The sequence below is a fragment of the Herpailurus yagouaroundi genome, unplaced genomic scaffold, assembly GCF_014898765.1.
Source record: "Herpailurus yagouaroundi ecotype Mexico unplaced genomic scaffold, PumYag 187, whole genome shotgun sequence".
Classification (NCBI taxonomy): domain Eukaryota; kingdom Metazoa; phylum Chordata; class Mammalia; order Carnivora; family Felidae; genus Herpailurus; species Herpailurus yagouaroundi.
The window spans coordinates 33485336-33504008 of NW_024412418.1; the positions used below are offsets into that span (position 1 = coordinate 33485336).

Sequence of the window (18673 nt, forward strand, 5' to 3'; positions counted from 1 at the left end):
CAAGTCTTGCTTTAAAGTCCATGGATTGGTCTAGTAACAAGAGCACAAATATGAGGCTTCAAATTTACTAAGTAGTTCTGATTTCTCATTCTGTGGTTCAGAGTAAGAGGTAGAAGGGTTGTTTCTGTAGCATCTTTGTCTCCATGTTTCCCTCCCTACCCATCCAGTCATTAGCTCAGATTTAGAGTGTTTGGTATCGGCTTTATAGCACACTATTACGATATTCTGTCACAAATTGCATAGCTCCCAAAGTGGAAAAAAAAAAAAACTTCCGGTTTTTTGCCACTTACAATGAATGGAAGATAGTTAACATCCAATAAATATTTGTTAAGTGAATAATTGAATGGATGAGTGAGAATGTAGGGAATGTTGACAAGAGGAGAAGAGTGTAATTCTTGAAAGATGTGTTTGGGAATGATTTAATGTTGTGGACACTTGAAATTCAAATTCTGAGATTAGCTGGTAACCTGTTGAAACGAGGATTTCTTAATTCAAAAATTTTTGGGCAGATTTTTACTTTTCTAGCTGGTACAAATTAGCCACCAGTTTTTTTTTTCCAGAAATTGTCAGGTAGCATTTGGTTTCCCAAATTTGATATTTTGGAAGGCAGTAGGATCTTCTAAAATGTCATACTTGGAAAACTACCTAGGATTCAGAATAAATTATTTTTATAGTACCAGAAAGATGAGATGACATCTTAGAAAATTCTATACCTATCTGTAGTTTCATATTTACTTTGCAAAGATACTAGAAGCATGAGGCTGCCCAGAAAGGAAAGTTGGCATGTCACACTACAGGAAGTTTGGCCGAAGAGTCTCTATCTGGACGTGAATTTTCTTTCTTTTTTTTCTTTCAGGTTTTTATTTAAATTTCAGTTAGTTAACATACAGTGTACTATTAGTTTCGGGTGTAGAATTTAGTGATTCAACACTTACATACAACACCCAGTGCTCATCACAACTAGTGCCCTCCTTAATCCCCATCAGCTATTTAACCCATCTCCCACCCACCTCCTGTCTGGTAACTATTAGTTTGTTCTCTCTAGTTGAGAGTCTTATTTCTTGGTTTTCCTCTCTTTTTTCCTCCATTATGTTTGCTTGTTTTGTTTGTTTGTTTTTAATTTTTTAACGTTTTTTTATTTTGAGAGAGAGAGAGACAGAGTGGGAGCAGGGGAGGGGCAGAGAGAGAGGGAGACACAGAATCTGAAGCAGGCTCCAGGCTCTGAGCTGTCAGCACAGAGTCCGACCCGGGGCTCAAACTCACAGACCGTGAGATCATGACCTGAGCTGAAGTCTGGCACTTAACTGACAGAACCACTCAGGCGCCCCTGCTTGTTTTGTTTCTTAAATTCCACATATGAATGAAAATCATATGACATTTGTCTTTCTCTGATTTACTTTGCTTAGCATAATACTGTCTAGCTCCATTCATGTGATTGCAAATGGCAAGATTTCATTATTTTTGATGGCTGAGTAACATTCCATCTTCTTTATCCATTCATCAATTGATGGACATTTGGGTTCTTTCTATAATTTGGCTGTTGTCGATAATGCTGCTATAAACATCGGGGTGCATGTATCCCTTGGAATTAATATTTTTGTAGCCTTGGGTAAATATCTAGTAGTGCAATTGCTGGATTGTAGGGTAGTTCTATTTTTATCTCTTATCTTTTATCTAAACTTCTTATATCTTATTTTTTATCTAAACTTCCATAGTGTTTTCCAGCATGGCTTCAACAGTTTTTATTTCCACCAACAGCATAAGAGGGTTCTCCTTTCTCTGCATCCTCGCCAACATCTGTTTCCTCTGTTTTTAGCCATTCTGACTGGTGTGAAGTTTATCTCATTGTAGTTTTGATTTGTATTTCCTGATGATGAGTGATATTGAGCATCTTTTCAATATGTCTGCTGGCCATCTGTATGGACATGAATTTTCTTCAAGTTTGATTATGAATTACTTGTCTGCACTTGATTCTAAATGTGAAGGTCGGTTTTTCAAGCTGAATCAGAGTGTACTTAACAGTCAGACTGTCTCCAGTTATACTTTAACCTACTGTGGTGCTACTGTGGTGCCTTATGGGGGAAACTTTGTGATCATGTTCATTATATAGGGATAGGTAGGCTAGTGGAGTGAGCATGGGTTCTTTAAATAGCTTCATAATGGGGAAAATCCCTTGGGGAGCCACATGTGCTAAACTTTATGCTGAATATTTAAAATCAAGGTACTGTCCCCAAATCCTACTAGTATTCTTCAAGCCTTTACCCTTTTTATAAAGTCAAGAGACATTCTTTTCTCTTTACTATTATTTGCCCAATGCCGTGCCATTTAGACCGTCAGATATTCTTGAGGTTTGCAGGTATCTCTCATGATCAATCATTTATCTGCTTGTGTAGTTAATGGTATATTTGTGCAAGTGGTATATATTTTATATGCTGGCCACAAGGTAACAAAGGCCCAGTTGTTTTTATGGTGAAGAGATACAGATTTTTCCTCCCCAATTAAGCAGGTAATTTACATGTCTAGCCTCTCAAACATTAAAACATACTTCCCGTTATGTGTGGGAGGTTTACTTCATATTTTATTGCCCATTTGCTAAAATATAAATAATTTAAAAATTGAGCATGTATTTTGGGTATCTTTGGGCATGTAATGTCCAATACAGATAGTGTATGAAAAGTTCCATTCTTTATACACTGTGAATATGATAACTGTCAAAATATGTTAGCATGCATTATTTATAACTCTCAGAACCTCCTAATTTTGAATAACACATTGTATTTAAAATGTAGGATTTAAAAAATGGGTTGTATGAATGCGATATCTTCATCTCAAATCCTCTACATACTTTTGAACTGATTAGTATAGAAGCATTTGTATTTTTCTGATATATTTCATACCATTCCTTCTACTTGGAATATATCTGACAAACATTATACTTGTAGGATTTCTATTCATCTTTCAAGTCTCAGCTCCTTGCAGTCTTCTCTGGTCTTACTTCATTTGAACTCCCATAGTATTTTGTATTTCCCTTTTTGTGCTTGTCATAATTTGTCTTTTTAGTAGTTTCTGTGAATATTTTTTTCTATTAGCTTCTGATCATTTTTGTTTGTTTGTTTTTGTTTTTTTAAGGACAGGGATGTTAAATTAAATCCATCTTAAATAACTTATATGACCATATAGTGCCTACTTTTCCATAAGCATTCAGTATGTAATTATTGAGTTAATTAAATTCTGAAAAGTTCCACACTCTCAATTCCTTTCATAATTTACCAAATTTGCATTGCTCTTCTTACATTTGGTTTCTCTTATATATGTTGATTGCCTTTACTGTTTTCATATTATCCTGGGAGTTCAGGAAGGAGTAGTTTCTTGAATTTGCAGATGAGTTGAATGTATCTTCTAAAAATATGAATTTATTGTGGGGCCTTGGACAAATCTGGAGTTTGTGATTGGGAAGGGGGGAAGGAATTGACATGTTACCCTCACCATTATTGCTCATGCCCCTCTGTCCCTTTTGCCAACCGTGATTTTGGAGTGGGATCTATGCCATACTTCTTGGTACTCTCTAACACAGGAGTTTGCTCATAATCAGTGCTCTAAACAGATTAATAAAATGATTGTGTGAATGAATTTGACATCAGTAAATTGACATCAGACATTTGCCTTTGATGCCTCAGCCACTCTTTCCATTAATGGCTTTCTATTCTCCCCAGGCTTTCTTTGTATTTGTGTTCTCCTTCCATTCCGTCATTTAAAATCTTGCTTTCAAGAAGGCATTTGGTAGTCATATCGAACCCAAGATATAAAGGACCAATAATAGTTTAATATGTTGTTCTTTTGTGGCATATGAATTTAAAAGGTAGAAGTCTTTTCAAATAAAAATTAAGATAAATGAATTAAGTTATGTGAGATCTTCTTTCAAAAGAAAGGTATTGGTTTGCTTGACCTCATACAGAAACATGTTTATAGCTGGGCTCCAAAACAGTTTTGGTAGTGCTTAGGGACCCATGGAGAAACTCCTAGAGACAGTTGCTGAAGATAGGCCTCTATAAGTCTTTGTAAATGTTCTAACGATTTAATTTATGTATTTTTTAAAGTTTGTTTATTTATTTTGAGAGAGACAGGGACAGCACAAGTGGGGAAGGAGCAGTGCAAGAGAGAGAGAGAGAGAGAGAGAGAGAGAGAGAGAGAGAGAGAAAGAGAGAGAGAATCCCAAGCAGGCTCCACGCTGCCAGCACAGAGCCCGATGTGGGGCTGGAAACCATGAAGCCCTGAGATCATGACCTGAGTAGAAACCAAGAGTCAGATGATTAACTGACTGAACCACCCAGGCACCCCAGTGTTCTAAAGATTTTAAACTTAACAATGGCTAAGGATAGAAAGAAGAATAGAAAGAGTACATTGGGATAGCTGACCTGGAAGAGAGGAAATGGAACTAAAGTTATCAAAGGAAAAGACCTTTATTCTCACTTGCCTTAAGAATGACTAGATACATGGTTCCTCTTTTGGGACTGTTAGAAATGATTCAAAGAAATCTTTGCTGTGCAGCTGCTATTACAATGAAGAGTTTGCAATTGTTATTATTTTCTTTTTCTGAAGTTACATCACTGTAATAATTATTGAAAAAAGAAATTCATGAATTATAGATAGATACTGTTTACTGTATTCCCTTTCCATCATTTTTTTTCTGGCAAAATCACCTTGATTTTTTTTTTCTTTTTTTGAGAACAATGCTTCTTTTGGTCAATGTGGATGGGATAGAGCTGCCCTTTCCCTCCCAAGTCATAGACAATGGGAATTCCATATGTCTGGCCACACTGTTGGATAAACATGTTATCCAAGTTAGGTAATGAGACTGAATCCTAGGATCTTCACTGGAATTAATGGGAAAGAAGCATTGTCTTCCTACTGTTAGTCGTCTTTGCCTCTCAAGTGGGAGAACCTGCCTGAGATGGACCAATTCCTGATTACATAATTCTAATACAGAATCCAACTGTGTCGGAAGCCAGGACTTTTCAGTTATGTTTAGCCAAGGGAAAAAAATATATATACATTTTACATATATATGTATGTATATATACATGTATATACATGTATATATATATATATTTAATTTTATTAAAAAATTTTTAATGTTTATTTATTCTTGAGAGAGAGAGAGAGAGAGAGAGAGAGAGCGTGAGCAGAGGAAGTGCAGAAAGAGAGGGAGACAGAATCTGAAGCAGGCTCCAGGCTCTGAGCTGTCAGCACAGAGCCTAACACAGGGCTCGAACCCACAAACTGTGAGATCATGACCTGAGCCGAAATTGGATGCTTAACCACCCAGGAGCCACCCAGGCACCCCTGAGTTAGTTTTTATCACTTACAACTAAAAGTATTCTAACAAATACGACCAGAATTGCACAAATGACAGCACAACTGGTGAGGTGGATGGATACATGTAATTTGGAGAAATATGTTGATGTCCATTGACTTATCCAATATGTGCAATTTATTTATTCCACTTTACTTTCCATGAAAGGGTGAGTGGGGTGATATGATGAAGGTCATTATACTTTCTATTGAAATAATATTGTCAAAGAATAAAATGCAAATGAGATGGTATAGCTAGGTAAGTTCCAGACTTTGTTATTTTGAAAATAGAACAAGTTTTCATGCTAAGTGAAATAAGTCAGTGTGAGAAAGGCAAATACCATATGATTTTACTCATATGTGGAATCTTAAAAAAGCAAATGAATTAAACAAAAAGCGGAATCAGAACTATAATACAGCGAACAAACTGATGGTTGGCAGAGGGAATGTGTAAAATGAGTGAAGAGGAGTGGGAGATACAAGCTTCCATTTATGGAATGAGTAAGTCACAGGAATAAAAGGCACAGAATAAGGAATATAGTCAATGATATTAATAGTGTTATATGCTGACAGATGGTAGCTACACTTGTGGTGAGCACAGCATAATGTATAGAGTTGTTGAGTCACTATGTTGTACACCTGAAAGTAATGTAACATTGTGCATCAACTGTAAAAAAAAAATAGAGAAAATTTTAACAGAAGAAAATAGAACATATGTATGGATTTTTTCCTGGGTTAAGAAATATAGTTTTCCTTCTTTCTAAATAAAAGAAGTTGAAATTTGCTTATATTTTTAATATATACTCATCTATTGAAGTTTGATATTTTTGTTAGATATACAACTTGGACAGGAATTGGAGAGAGTACTTTACCTATGCTCTGAAGAAATATCCTCTTCTTGTGACATTTTCATATGTTAATCCTATTCATTAATATATAATTCTACTTAAGATCAACTTTAATTAGTTTACTTCAAATTAGAGATCCTCTCACTAGTTTGGAAAACACAAAACATAAATGAATATTGTAGTACAAATTTTGTTGTTCTCCTGGAAAAAGAATTGGAATTTTGAAGAAAATGTATTCTCCAAATCTAGTTACGCAAACTCTACTTGACATTTGAAAGCGGCAATGTTTTTAATTTATATTTACCTTTTAGGAGGTCTACATTTTATCTGTCTTTTCACATTGTTAGAAATATATATGTAAAATATGTATGTGAAGACTAGGTTGATATATGATCATCTCTCTTAAGAAATAGTGGACCTTTGTAACAAGATTTTATTATTAAAAAAAATTAAAAACTCCAACATTAAAATAATATTCTAGGTTTTCTTGCTTTTTCCCCTGCCATTCAAGAATGTATATTTTCAGTCAAATTTGGTCTTTTTAACTTGGCAAACCTTAAGTGACAAGGTGTTAAGATGACACTGTTTTCTCCCTAATTCTTATAGATTGTAGATATGTTCTTCATATCTAAGAACTATAGATCTAAGTCCCCTGGGTGTTGATATTCTCACCAGGAAATGATCATGTTCGGAGGTTGGAGTGCCAACTAGTCCATGAGACCAAGGCCCCCACTAGAACCATTTTAACATCATATAAATAAAATAAATAAATAAATTAAAAAAAAAAAAAAAAAAAAGAACCATTTTAACATCAAGTCGAAGTTACAGAAGCCTAAACCTTTAAGGGTCCATGCAGATAATAGCACATTTGGAATGGCATGCACACTTAGTCATGTGGGTGGAATTTCTCAGAGGTAGTGGATTTGTAGGTTTTATTATCTGTCATTATGTATGATTACCCCTTTGCAACCCAGACAAATAAAGATTAAAATGTAAAATTTGGGGTGCCTGAGTGGCTCAGTCGGTTGAGCATCTGACTGTTGATTTTGGTTCAGGTCATGATCTCACCATTGTGGGATCCAGCCCTGCATTGGGCTATGCATTGAATGCGAAGCCTGCTTAAGATTTTTCCTCTCTCTCCCTTTACCTCTCCCCCATATGTTCTCTCTCTCTCTGTCTCTAAAATACAATACAATACAATACAATACAATACAATACAATACAATACAATGTAAAATTCTTAGGAAACTGCTTTTAATAACCCTTCCTTTCTTCTTCATATAATCCTTCTACATAGTGATTTTTCTTTTTAGTCACTCACTATCTATTTACTTCTCCTATCCAAACCTACTAATGGGACAGTATCCTTTAGCAGTTGCATTGACCTTTATTATTGTTGTTGTTATTGTTGTTGTTAAATTTTTAATTATATTCATATTAAAACAACAGGAAAAAAGATAAAATCTCACACACAATTTTGCAATATGTCATCTATTTTCATTTTTATCTGCTTATTTCCAGTCCTTGTCCAATTTTTAAAATTTTTTTCTTTTGGTTATTTATTTTTGAGCGAGCGAGAGAGAGAGACAGAACGTGAGTGGAGAAGGGGCAGAGAGAGAAGGAGACAGAATCCAAAGCAGGCTCCAGGCTCTGAGCTATCAGCACAGAGCCTGATGCGGGGCTCGAACTCACAGACTGTGAGATCATGACCTGACCTGAAGTCGGCTGCTTAACCAACTGAGCCACCTAGGCACCCCAGTCCTTGTCCAGTTTTTTAAAAACAATTTAACTTAAATGATATCAGAGCATAGATGTCATTGCGTATTCTTTGTTTTTCATTTACTGTTATATAATAAACACTTCCCATCATGAAGAGCTTACCATGGCCCATACAGACACTTGGGGAAGCCCTGGTATATCTTACTTTCTTTGGATTTGCCATTTGGGTCTTATTTTAGATATCTTCCTCCTGGTTTTATGATACTCCATTTACAATTAACCTGAAGCTTTTACTAAGGGAAGATATAATTTCTACTTTTTATGAGAATACATCTTAACATTTACCACTAACTATGAAGTGCTCTGTAGTTTTTTTCTTTTTCTGCATCTCTTGAATCTTGAGAAGTTTATAGAATTTTTCTTCTTTAATCTGTTAATATGGTATTATTGGCAGGTTTTTCTGAACCATCTAGCATTACTGAGATAAACTCATTCTTGATGGATTTTCATTTACACTGTAGAATTAATTAATATTTAAAGAATTTTTGATTTTGTTCATAAATGAGATTAGTCTATGATTTTCACTTTTTATAGTATCTTTATTTTGTTTTGGGATTAAGGATATTTTAGCCTTAAAAGTGTTTTGGGAGTCATATACATTTTAGTGTGAAAGGAACTCACAGTATTACCTCTTGTAGAGGCATTATGTTTACACTCTAACTAGAAGGAAAAATATTTTTATCCTTAAAAGATTTTGAAACATCAACCTAAGATAGCACTTTTTGGTTTTGTTTTTTGAATTTTTTGTGGGGGGCAGGGAACTGCGAGGGGGAAGTTGGGGATAGAGAAAATGTTGGTAAAGCATGGTAGTTGCCTCTGTAAGTCTCTGTCATAGTGTATAATTATTCTGGTGTTTATCTTTGAATACTTTTTGGCAGACCTGTGGTATGATCAATTGGGATTAAGAGGAGAGTAGTTTGATGACATTGGTTAGGGAAGAGAAGGTATTAACTGAACATTGAAAAAGGTTCCTGCACCAAAGTTGGAGCTATATATGATCTGAAATTTAAATACACTGTAATTAGTCTGTTTATATCCCTAATGCCTTTAAAAGTTACAAAGATAGAGCTTCTCCTGCAGGCCCCACAATTTTCCCATTGGTTGCATTAAGCCATTAATGACACAATTTTTCCTCCCAAACTCTTCCTGAAGTTAATTTTAGTCAGATTTTCATCTCTACAAAAAATCTGGGGAGTAGGTGTGGGCCTATATGTAATTTGACCCATGTTTAATCTCATTTCATCCTATAAAAAATAGTTCAACACAAATGTTAGGTAGGAGCCCTTTAATTTTGGCATTTCTGAATATTTGATATGACTACTGATGCAATTTCGTACAAAAGAGGTGCTGACTTTCTTCTGTTCTTACTGTTCTAAAGGTATCACAGTTTAATTCAGCACATAATTTTTGAGCACCTGCTATGCAGCAGGTCCCAGATACTCAAAGATGATTGTTTTTAAGGAGTTCAAGCTTTCTTTTTCCATCCTTGTTCTCTGAAGGCCGTTTCTTTCCTGATATCCAGGTGCTTTTGTTTCTCTTTCTTTTTGCCTCTGCTTTGTCAAAGCAAAGAGACGTTTAGAGGAAAATTTGAGTTACACCCAAGCTGCTTCTATTGAGAAGAATTAGTACAGCTCTCTGAACATGGGCCTATTGTTTGTTTAGAACCTCGTGTTAATGAGGGCACAATGCTTGTCTTGATTCTTATATGAACCTATTAGCTTTGCTCTGTTCCATAGCGTCGGATCACTGATCTAATGATTGATACTTGATAAAGACAAGGTGAGAAGATTTGGTTGACCAAAACATTAGAAAACCAGTGCAAATTGCATTCTTGCCAGGTATCATTCTTGTTTATAAAAGGCAAACAATAATTTAGGGCTTCGATTTAAAACAAATTATTACTGAAATAAGTTGTAAAAGGCTGTGGAAAAGTAGGAGGGATTTAAAAACCATTTTATTATGCGATTTTTTTTTTCTGTTCTCCATTAATTGAATAATTCTTAAGATAGTGTTCTCTATGTCATTTAGTTTCCTTTTTAGTATCTTTGGATGTAAGATTGAGCTTTGCTGGCCTTTCTTTCTTGTTCTTCGGGTGTTCGTGCCAGCTTTGGCAGCCCTCATTGTCTGTGCTGGCTCAAGTGAAGGAATGGCTGAAGGCTCCTTTTGGAGACCCACTTCACTGGTTATTTTAATTACTCACAGGGATAATTGTTGAGTGGTGCTATATAGGATAGTATTTCCTTGCCACAGGGTCTAGGAATTCTGCCCAGTAATCACTCCTACCCCTGCTGGATAAGTGTATCTGAGTGGAAAGACTGGTAACTGGCTCTAGGTATCTCCGTAAAGCCATGTGTAGGGCCTCTGTCAGATTAACTCTTTGAAATTCATGCAACCACCACGAATACTTTCCTCACTGATCTTCTATTTCGTATGGTCCAAAACAGAGAATTTGTGGAGTTTAAAATTAGGACACCAGCTATCGTGTAGCCCTATGAGACCAAAGATTTTCTTTGCTTTCCATTTTTACTGTCAGAGATATTAGAAGAGTAATAAGGTTTTGAGTGATAAGGGCTGGTCTTAAATTTTTTTTTTTTAATTTAAACACTGCTGTGTCAGCTATGTATGCTGTGGTGAAAGACTGTGATATACTGTTTGCTGGTATTCTGTGGTATGGAACTGTTGATACTTTCTGAGATATAGTGCTAAAGAAAATTCTGGGTCCAGCATCCATTAGATATTTCCTCAAACTTAGCTGCTTCTGTACGTGGAAGGGAGCCTTCTGAACCTCAGAGTTTGTAGTTTTGAAACCTTTTATCAAGGAATAACTAATTCACAATAGGTCAGTAAACCAAAATAAATGGTGAACTTGTATGGGTTACGCTTCAGAATTAGCTTTATGATTGCAATTTTTAAAATAGAAATCAATGGAGATGGGGGGGGTGTCTGGAGTTGTTTGTTAATTGTTTTTTTAAGAGTTTTTGTCACTTAATAAAATAAAAATAATATTAATTTTGAGTAGTTATCTAGACTACATTAGTTAGAATGAAATAAAAAATAGAAATTTCTGCTGAAGAACTTTGGGAATCCTCCAAATGACCTTGGCCTCATTGCTAAGATTGATTGCTTTAAAGGCCCCAATTTTTCTTCATCCTTCCTTGTATCCATGACCTTTGCCATGAAACCTTACAGTGCCTTTCCATTTTAGACTGGGTATTCTATCTCACCTCTTGACTCTGGGATCCATCATTTAACTTGCTTTGGCCAATGGAATGTCAGCAAATGTGATACAAGTAGAAGCTTGTAAAAGCACTTGTGCATTTCTATTCACATTCTTGCTTTTTTCTGTCATGATGAGAAGAACAAGCCTAGGCTAGTCTGCTGGAGGATGAAACATATGGAGCACAGTTGAATTACTCTAGTTGTCCCAGGCAAGGCCATCCTAGATCAGCCAAAAGCCAGCCAACCACAAGACATGTCAGTGAGCTCAGCTAAAAGCAGAAGAAATGCTGCAAACACATGAGCTAAATAAATGCTTATTGCTTTAAGGCAAACCTGTAGCATTTTTGTGGCCATAGATAACTGATACGTCTTCAGTTAATCTCTTTTTAAAAAGACAACTGGGCAAATATCACAGATGATTCCCAGTGATTTCTTGCTGTTTCAATGGCAATATATGATTCATATTGATTTCAAGAAATTCCTAGAGCCAGCCTCCCAATGATACTTGTGTGAGACTTGATTTAAAGTGAAATGTTTTTTTTTTTTTAAATGTTTATTTATTTATTTTGAGAGGGAGAGGGAGGGAGAGAGAGAAAGAGAGAGAGAATTGGGGAGGGGCAGAGAGAGAGGGAGAGAGACAATCCCAAGCAGGCTCTGCACTGTTAGCACAGAGCCCAATGCAGGGTCCATCCAACAAACCATGAGATCGTGACCTGAGCCAAAGTCAGGAGTTGGATGCTGAACCAACTGAACCATGGAAGTGCTCCTAGAGTGAAATATGTTTTCTTTGTGGGTTGATTTTAGGAGCTCTGGAGATACCACTATCCAGTCTATATATTCAGCTAATAACGTATGTTAGCCTTTAAGGACACGGAGTCTTCCAGTCCACAAAAAGAGATAAGGCAGAAAATGCAAGTGGTACAAATAATTAAGTTAAATTCATGAGGTAAGAAACATAAAAGCCAATATATCCTTGGTCAAGAGCAAAGTTTGACTGGGAAGAGGTGGTAGTGAGTGGATTTGGTAAAATGGAAAAAATGAGGTTAAAAAAAGGGAAAACTGGATTTACTTTAGGCCATTTAAAAACAACAGAGTAAAACACACACACACACACACACACACACACACACACACACACCAAAAAACAGAGTATGGAATGAATGTTGTGAATGAAGACTGAGCTTCCAAATCTTAACTCCATGTTTACTCTGAAAGTCCAACATATTAAAGGGGGGAAGATGGCAGGTTGCATGAAAGAGGCAACAAGGTAGTTTTGTTAGGGGCATGGTGCTTTAATTCTATTTTTGTGCTTTGAAATCAAATGACTGTTGTATCTTCTACTTTCAGACTCTGTCTATATATTGCTATTTCACTTTCTTCTGTGGCAGAAAGAAATCTGTTTTTTAGTGAGTATATAAGTAGAGGGCTGAGAATCTTAGTCCCCTGGACAGAGGCAGGGCATCACTGATCTGTACTGGGAGAAGGGGTGCTGGATGGGGAATCTGTACTTGGTTAATTCATCGTATTACTTAGAAAGGTCCTTATTATTTTGCACAGCAGTGTGGTCACCTGGCGGTAGGTCATTAGCATTTTATTCTTCTTTTCCTCACAACAATGCACAACATGCTAATTAGAGGATTCTGAAAGCTAAGTAACCTGTTTTAAAACCAGACATTTTAATTTGCAGCTTTAATGGCTGTTTTTATAATAACTGGCTTTATTGGGGGTAAAAGCACTTCTCATGTTCCACTAGCAAGGCAGAGTATAACAGAAGCTGACAAAATTAAAAACCTCATAATGCGACCTTTGCCTGGGATAAAAGGCTGTTTCATAACAATTTCCTTTTGTTCTTTGTTTAAGCCATTACTCTAAAAGGAGCCTCCGATTAATCTAAGTAAATGCATCATTACAGTACTAATCCATGTCCTTCTGTCAGTGTCTGTTTTAATTAAATAAGAAATGCTAGCAGAAAGATATCACGCACAAAGCTGTGATTGGAGAAAGAAGCACTGGTTGATCAGGGAAAGATTAAAAAGGGCTTTACTGTTTTGTCCATTTGCATAGCTCCAGATGCCACAGTGTTTCAGGTTGAAAGAAAACTTACAAAAGAGTTTAACACATTTCAGTCTTATAGATTTAAAATAATGGGATTTACCAATGAAATTCTAATCATCCAATTTATCACACGTTAGACATTCCAAAGCAAGGAACAGAACAGCTTGGGGCGTGTCTTTTAAACCTCTTATACAATATTGTGTTGTATCAGTGAAAACATACCTGCCAAATTTGCATGTGTTTCTTCTTATTTTGGATGACATAGATGGTGAAATCTGGTTGTGGATATACAATGTAATTTTTTTCCTTTTTAAAAAGTATCTTGCAACTTCTAGTTTAGTTTATTTTTTAATTTTTATTTTTCTATTGGTAATATGTTAAGAATTTAGGTACTTAATTGGTTGTTAACAATGAAAACTACATTTGATAAATGGCTTATAAAATTAATATCGCTGCACTGATACACAGAAACTCTTCTTAGCAGTAGAGTTACAGAATTCCCGTGGTGAGGGCTTTCTCCATATACGGACCATTATTTGATGTAATGAAAAGAGAAAGTGTGTAACAGTGAGATTGTTAATTAATTTAGCCTAACAAGATGAAGATAAATGAAGCAAAGCACATACTGAATGAAACAAGAGGTCTTATTTACAATTTAATACATTTTTATATAATGCAGACTTCACTTGATAAAAAAAAAAAACCAAAAAACAAACAGAACCCCACCCCCAAAATACCTGCTTAAAAAAAGCACACTCCCTCCCACCACAATTCAACACTAAAACCTACCTGACTTTACAGAAAACATGTACCGTGGCTCCGTAGAGAAGACACTTTTACAATGTGTAAACAGTGCTTTTCTATTGCTAAGAATCCTATACTAGTTAACCTTTAACTTTAGTATTTTATTATTCTTGCTACAGACTGGGGATGAACATAAGAATAATTATCTGGAAACCTTCAGGTTTTTTGTTCTCCAGGTTATCCTGAGACATCTTGCTTCAGTTATTTAATAATCATTTTATTTTAATCATTTCTTTTAAGCAAAGGAAAGAAGCTCAAAAGTGAGAAAAGAAAAAAGAAAAAAAAGAGCTGTGAGCCTTTTTTACATGTGCTTGAATCTGTAGCAATTGTGCAGAATTCTTAAATTAGCATTATTTTTAAAAGTCTCCCTTTCAGAGATTAATGAGCTTTATCCAGTATTTGACCTTTTATCATTCTTGCTTTCTGCTCAGAAGTACTTCCTTCCTCCTACAGTAGCTAGAAAAGACTGTCTCTTATCTTACGTTACTGTAGGCAGTGGTAACAGGGCTCTCTACAAATGGTGTTATTATGGTCAGTATGTTTTTATCTCAGGGGTCACGAACAAATCCATGCAACTGCTTCTAAGGATTTCAATAAATAGGACTTTTTATCCAGACAATCGCCTTTTATGTTACTTTTAAACAAAACTACTAGTCCATCAAGAGTTTCAAAAGAAAACAATTCTACAGAGTGCCGGTATGGCCGCACAGACCAATCATCATGGCACCCATTCTCCAGTCCTTTATTTTTCAAGTCCACAACAATAGGTTGTTGATTCAATGGACAAGACCAGAACAATTAAGTTCTCTGTTTAGCAGCAGTGCAGCATTTTAATGCCCTTCTCTAATAATGGTCTCATTATTGTTATTCTAAGACTGGGCCTCAGGAGGAGGAATATTTGCTGGAGGTACGTCATTATTTTGCAAATTTCGATTAGCTCATCATGTTGTCTGTAGTGTGAAAATCGTAGCTAATTAGGGCAGCCAGTTAGACTACCAGCTTTTGAGCTTATGAGTTAAAAGGTAGCATACTTGATAGGCCAGTGATGTGAAAAAGGTGGTAAAAAGGAGGATTAGAGCAGTTGCCTTAGTAACTCCAACTTCCATCTGTGAGGGAACAATGGACTTGTGTTTCTCCCCCACCTTGGTGTAAAAATTGGTTTTGTTTTGAAAGGACAGGGTTCTTTTTATGACAATCTGGAATTCAGCCCAACTGAGTGTAGTTTTAGTTGTTAGGAGAGACCACTGGGGATAGGAAAGATGAAAGGTCATGGTGAGCTTCAAGGACATGAAAGGTTGTTGTCTCATGTAACAATGGTAGATTGTTTTTTTCTAATATTTCTAGCCAGCCCCTAAGTCAGGTGATGGAACAAATACCTACAGTTTAGTCAGGTGAAACAGGAGGGGGCAGGGGAAAGAAAGGAGAAAAATGGGGTAAGAGAGAGTTTGTACTTTGTTTAAAAAAATAAAAGGGTAACTTCAATTTGCTTTTATTAAACGAAGTGATATTTCTTTGTCACCATCTCTGAGATTCCAGTGTGCTTTGGACGGTTTGCCTCTGTGGGCCATCACATCTCTGGGAAGCTCTCCAATGTGTTAGGAAATGTGATTTAAGCTTTCTTCCTGAACTCCCAGGAGGACCAGTGATGTTATACTTAACAATAAATTTAGTTGTTGTAGCTTTCTCACATTATTGGTGTTCTTAAAAGGTTTTCCTTCAAATGCACACTGAATAAAATGAATGATAAATATGAAAGAAGTTTGTTTCACCACTCTACAGGGTTTTATCATAAATTCTGTGACTTCCACACAGAAAGTTTACAGGAAACTGTTTAGATGTTGCTGCAAAAGCAACACAAATTTTTCTCTCTGTACTTAAGAAAATGCTACCATTTTAAGAGCTATTGGGGTTTTGTATTAGAGAGGAGGTGATAGGAAAGGATTAAATACAGTGCTATTGCATAAAACTCCTCAAAACCAAATCACCCTCTCTGGGTTTGAAATGCTTTTATTTCAGCAAAATAAGTGGCTTCTATTTTCCTTCCACATCAATATTAAAACACTTGGTTGTGGTTGTGGTTGTGGCTGTGTGTGTGTGTGTGTGTGAGCGTGCGCTTTAGAACCTGAAAGAGTATAGCAACACTATCTTTTTAAGCAAAAGGATCATCTTTTGATGATCAAAGGAACCTTCATATTTCTTGCTCTCTATTGTCCCCAAACAACCTTTGTATAATTGAAACTGGACTTGGCCCAGGGGATTTTAGAGATTTTCAAATTTTCTTTTAATCCCAGGGCTTTGTTTTCTTACTTTTTCTAGTCAATTGTCTTTATTGCTGTAGCCTTTTTTTGAGAAGCTGTGTTCTTTTAATTTATTTTAGGCATGAAATAATAATATCATGAAACTCTAGAGTTTAAGGACTTTTGAGATCATCTAGTTCAACTCTTGAATTTGAAAAATAAGAAGAGACTAGAAAGTTGAAATGACTTGCCTAAGGTAAACCAACTAGTTAGACGTAGACCAATAGCTGCCATTTGCTATACTTTTAAATGTAAAAACTTGAAATCAAAGGAAGAATGAAGAAGCATTAAACGAGCATGTCTAACGTGTTTATGGTGATTTTAAGGAGTGTAGGGAGATGGAAGGAAGCTAATATCTGGTAGTGGTGGGGCTGGGAATCAGATCAGATTTTTTTTTTATAACTATTAAAGGTTAATTTTATTTTTTTGTTTTTTTATTAAAAATTTTTTTTAATGCTTTTATTTATCTTTGAGACAGAGAGAGACAGAGCATGAGCAGGGGAGGAGCGGAGAGAGAGGGAGACACAGAATCCGAAGCAGGCTCCAGGCTCTGAGCTGTCAGCACAGAGCCTGACACGGGGCTCGAACTCACAGACTGTGAGATCATGACCTGAGCCGAAGTCGGACGCCCAACCGACTGAGCCACCCAGGTGCCCCTAAAGGTTAATTTTAAACAAATGAAACTTTTTTTTTCCTGACAAAAAAACCCCATACAAAACCACAGCATAACTGGAGAGAGATGTACACTAAGGTACTAGCATAGCGTCCAGAATTTGCAACATTTCTTGATGCAGGAACTGTGTGAGATACTTTCGTACACATGGTTATAATTATAAACACTCTTGTGTGAGATACTTTCGTACACATTGTTATAATTATAAACACTTTTTCTTTTCTAGTGTGGCAAATTAGTTAACTGTTTCATTTTTTAGTTTTTGCATTAGTAGAAAGGGACCCAATATTATCCAACCTTATTAGATGTTATGTGATATAAGGATCAGTATATGATTGAAAACTGTAATATACATTTGACAGAACATTATGAGTGTAACTTTGTGCTTTATCCAAACAGACACCCCAAGGCAAATATAAACCATAATATTTAGATCAATATATATGCTATAGTTTATTTTTGGAATCATGCAGGATATATTTAGAAATTTTGGATTATATTTAAGCATTGAGGAGAAAAGAAAATAATCCACAATTTCACCTTATTATTTCATAATAAAAAAATCATGCTCTAGTAACATTATGCTATATTTTATTTCAGTATTTTATCTGTGTGTGTATGAGAAGAAAGAACATGTCTAGCTTGTTTACTGCTCTCTTTCCAGTGCCCAGAACAGTGCATGGCACATAGTAGGTACTTGAAAAATAGTTGAGTAAATGAAATTTTTTTTTCAAAATTGGCTCATACTATAGATATATTTTTATATTTAAGAAATCATTTTATTGTATTTTCCTATGTTTTTGGTTTTTGAAAACATGATTTTTAATCATGGTATTATATACCATCATATGGATGTACCGTAATTTGTTTTAGCATTATAGTATCAATTTTTAATGTTCACTATTATATTAAACTTTCACTAATATAACATGAAGTATAATATAATATGACATATAAACATGAAAGTTAATTTATAAGGATATCTTCCATTTATTATTAAAGTGGTAAAATTTAAAAATTGGTTGAAAAACCTTTTATGATTATAGAATCACAGCAAATATCATCACTTCCTTCCTTCAAGTGTTTGCTTAGATGTCATTTTCTCAGTGAGGTCTACCTTGAGAACCCTATTTTAATTAATTAAATTAATTAATTTTTAATTGAAATATGGTTGACATCTAATAGCTTATTAGTTTCAGGTGTGCAACATACTGATTTAACCATCATATACATTATGAACTGCTTACCTGATAAGTGTAGTTACCTTCTGTCACCATGCAAAGTTACTATAATATTATTGAGTATATTCTCTATGCTGTATTTTTCATCCCTGTGACTTATTTTATAACTTGAAGTTATAACCCTGTTACACCCATCCCCCCACCCCCTCACTTCTGGCAACCACTAGTTTGTTCTTTATATGTATGAGTCTATTTTCCTTTTGTTGTTGTTACTGTTGTTTGTTTGTGCATTTGTTCATTTGTTTTGTTTTTTAGATTCCACATATAAGTGAAATCATATGGTATCTGTCTCTGTCTGATTTATTTCACTTACCATAATACCTTCTAGATTCATCCATGTTGTCAAGAATGGCAAGATTTCATTCTTTATGCGTGTGTGTGTGTGTGTATCTTGGCTATTGTAAG

The 18673-nt window shown here is 35.4% G+C and overlaps 1 protein-coding gene across 5 annotated transcripts in view; it reads left to right on the forward strand.

Moving 5' to 3' along the window:
- The window catches only part of SOX6 (SRY-box transcription factor 6), a 626712-nt gene that overhangs the window by 181043 nt on the left and 426996 nt on the right, over positions 1–18673 (forward strand). The window contains exon 1 of one of the 5 annotated variants that reach the window (XM_040495732.1): positions 9735–9758. The exons of the other annotated variants lie outside the window; for them this stretch is intronic. The gene's annotated coding sequence lies outside the window, so the exon portion shown is untranslated. Of the gene's footprint in view, positions 1–9734; positions 9759–18673 lie in introns of those variants that run through there. 5 annotated transcript variants of the gene reach the window in all.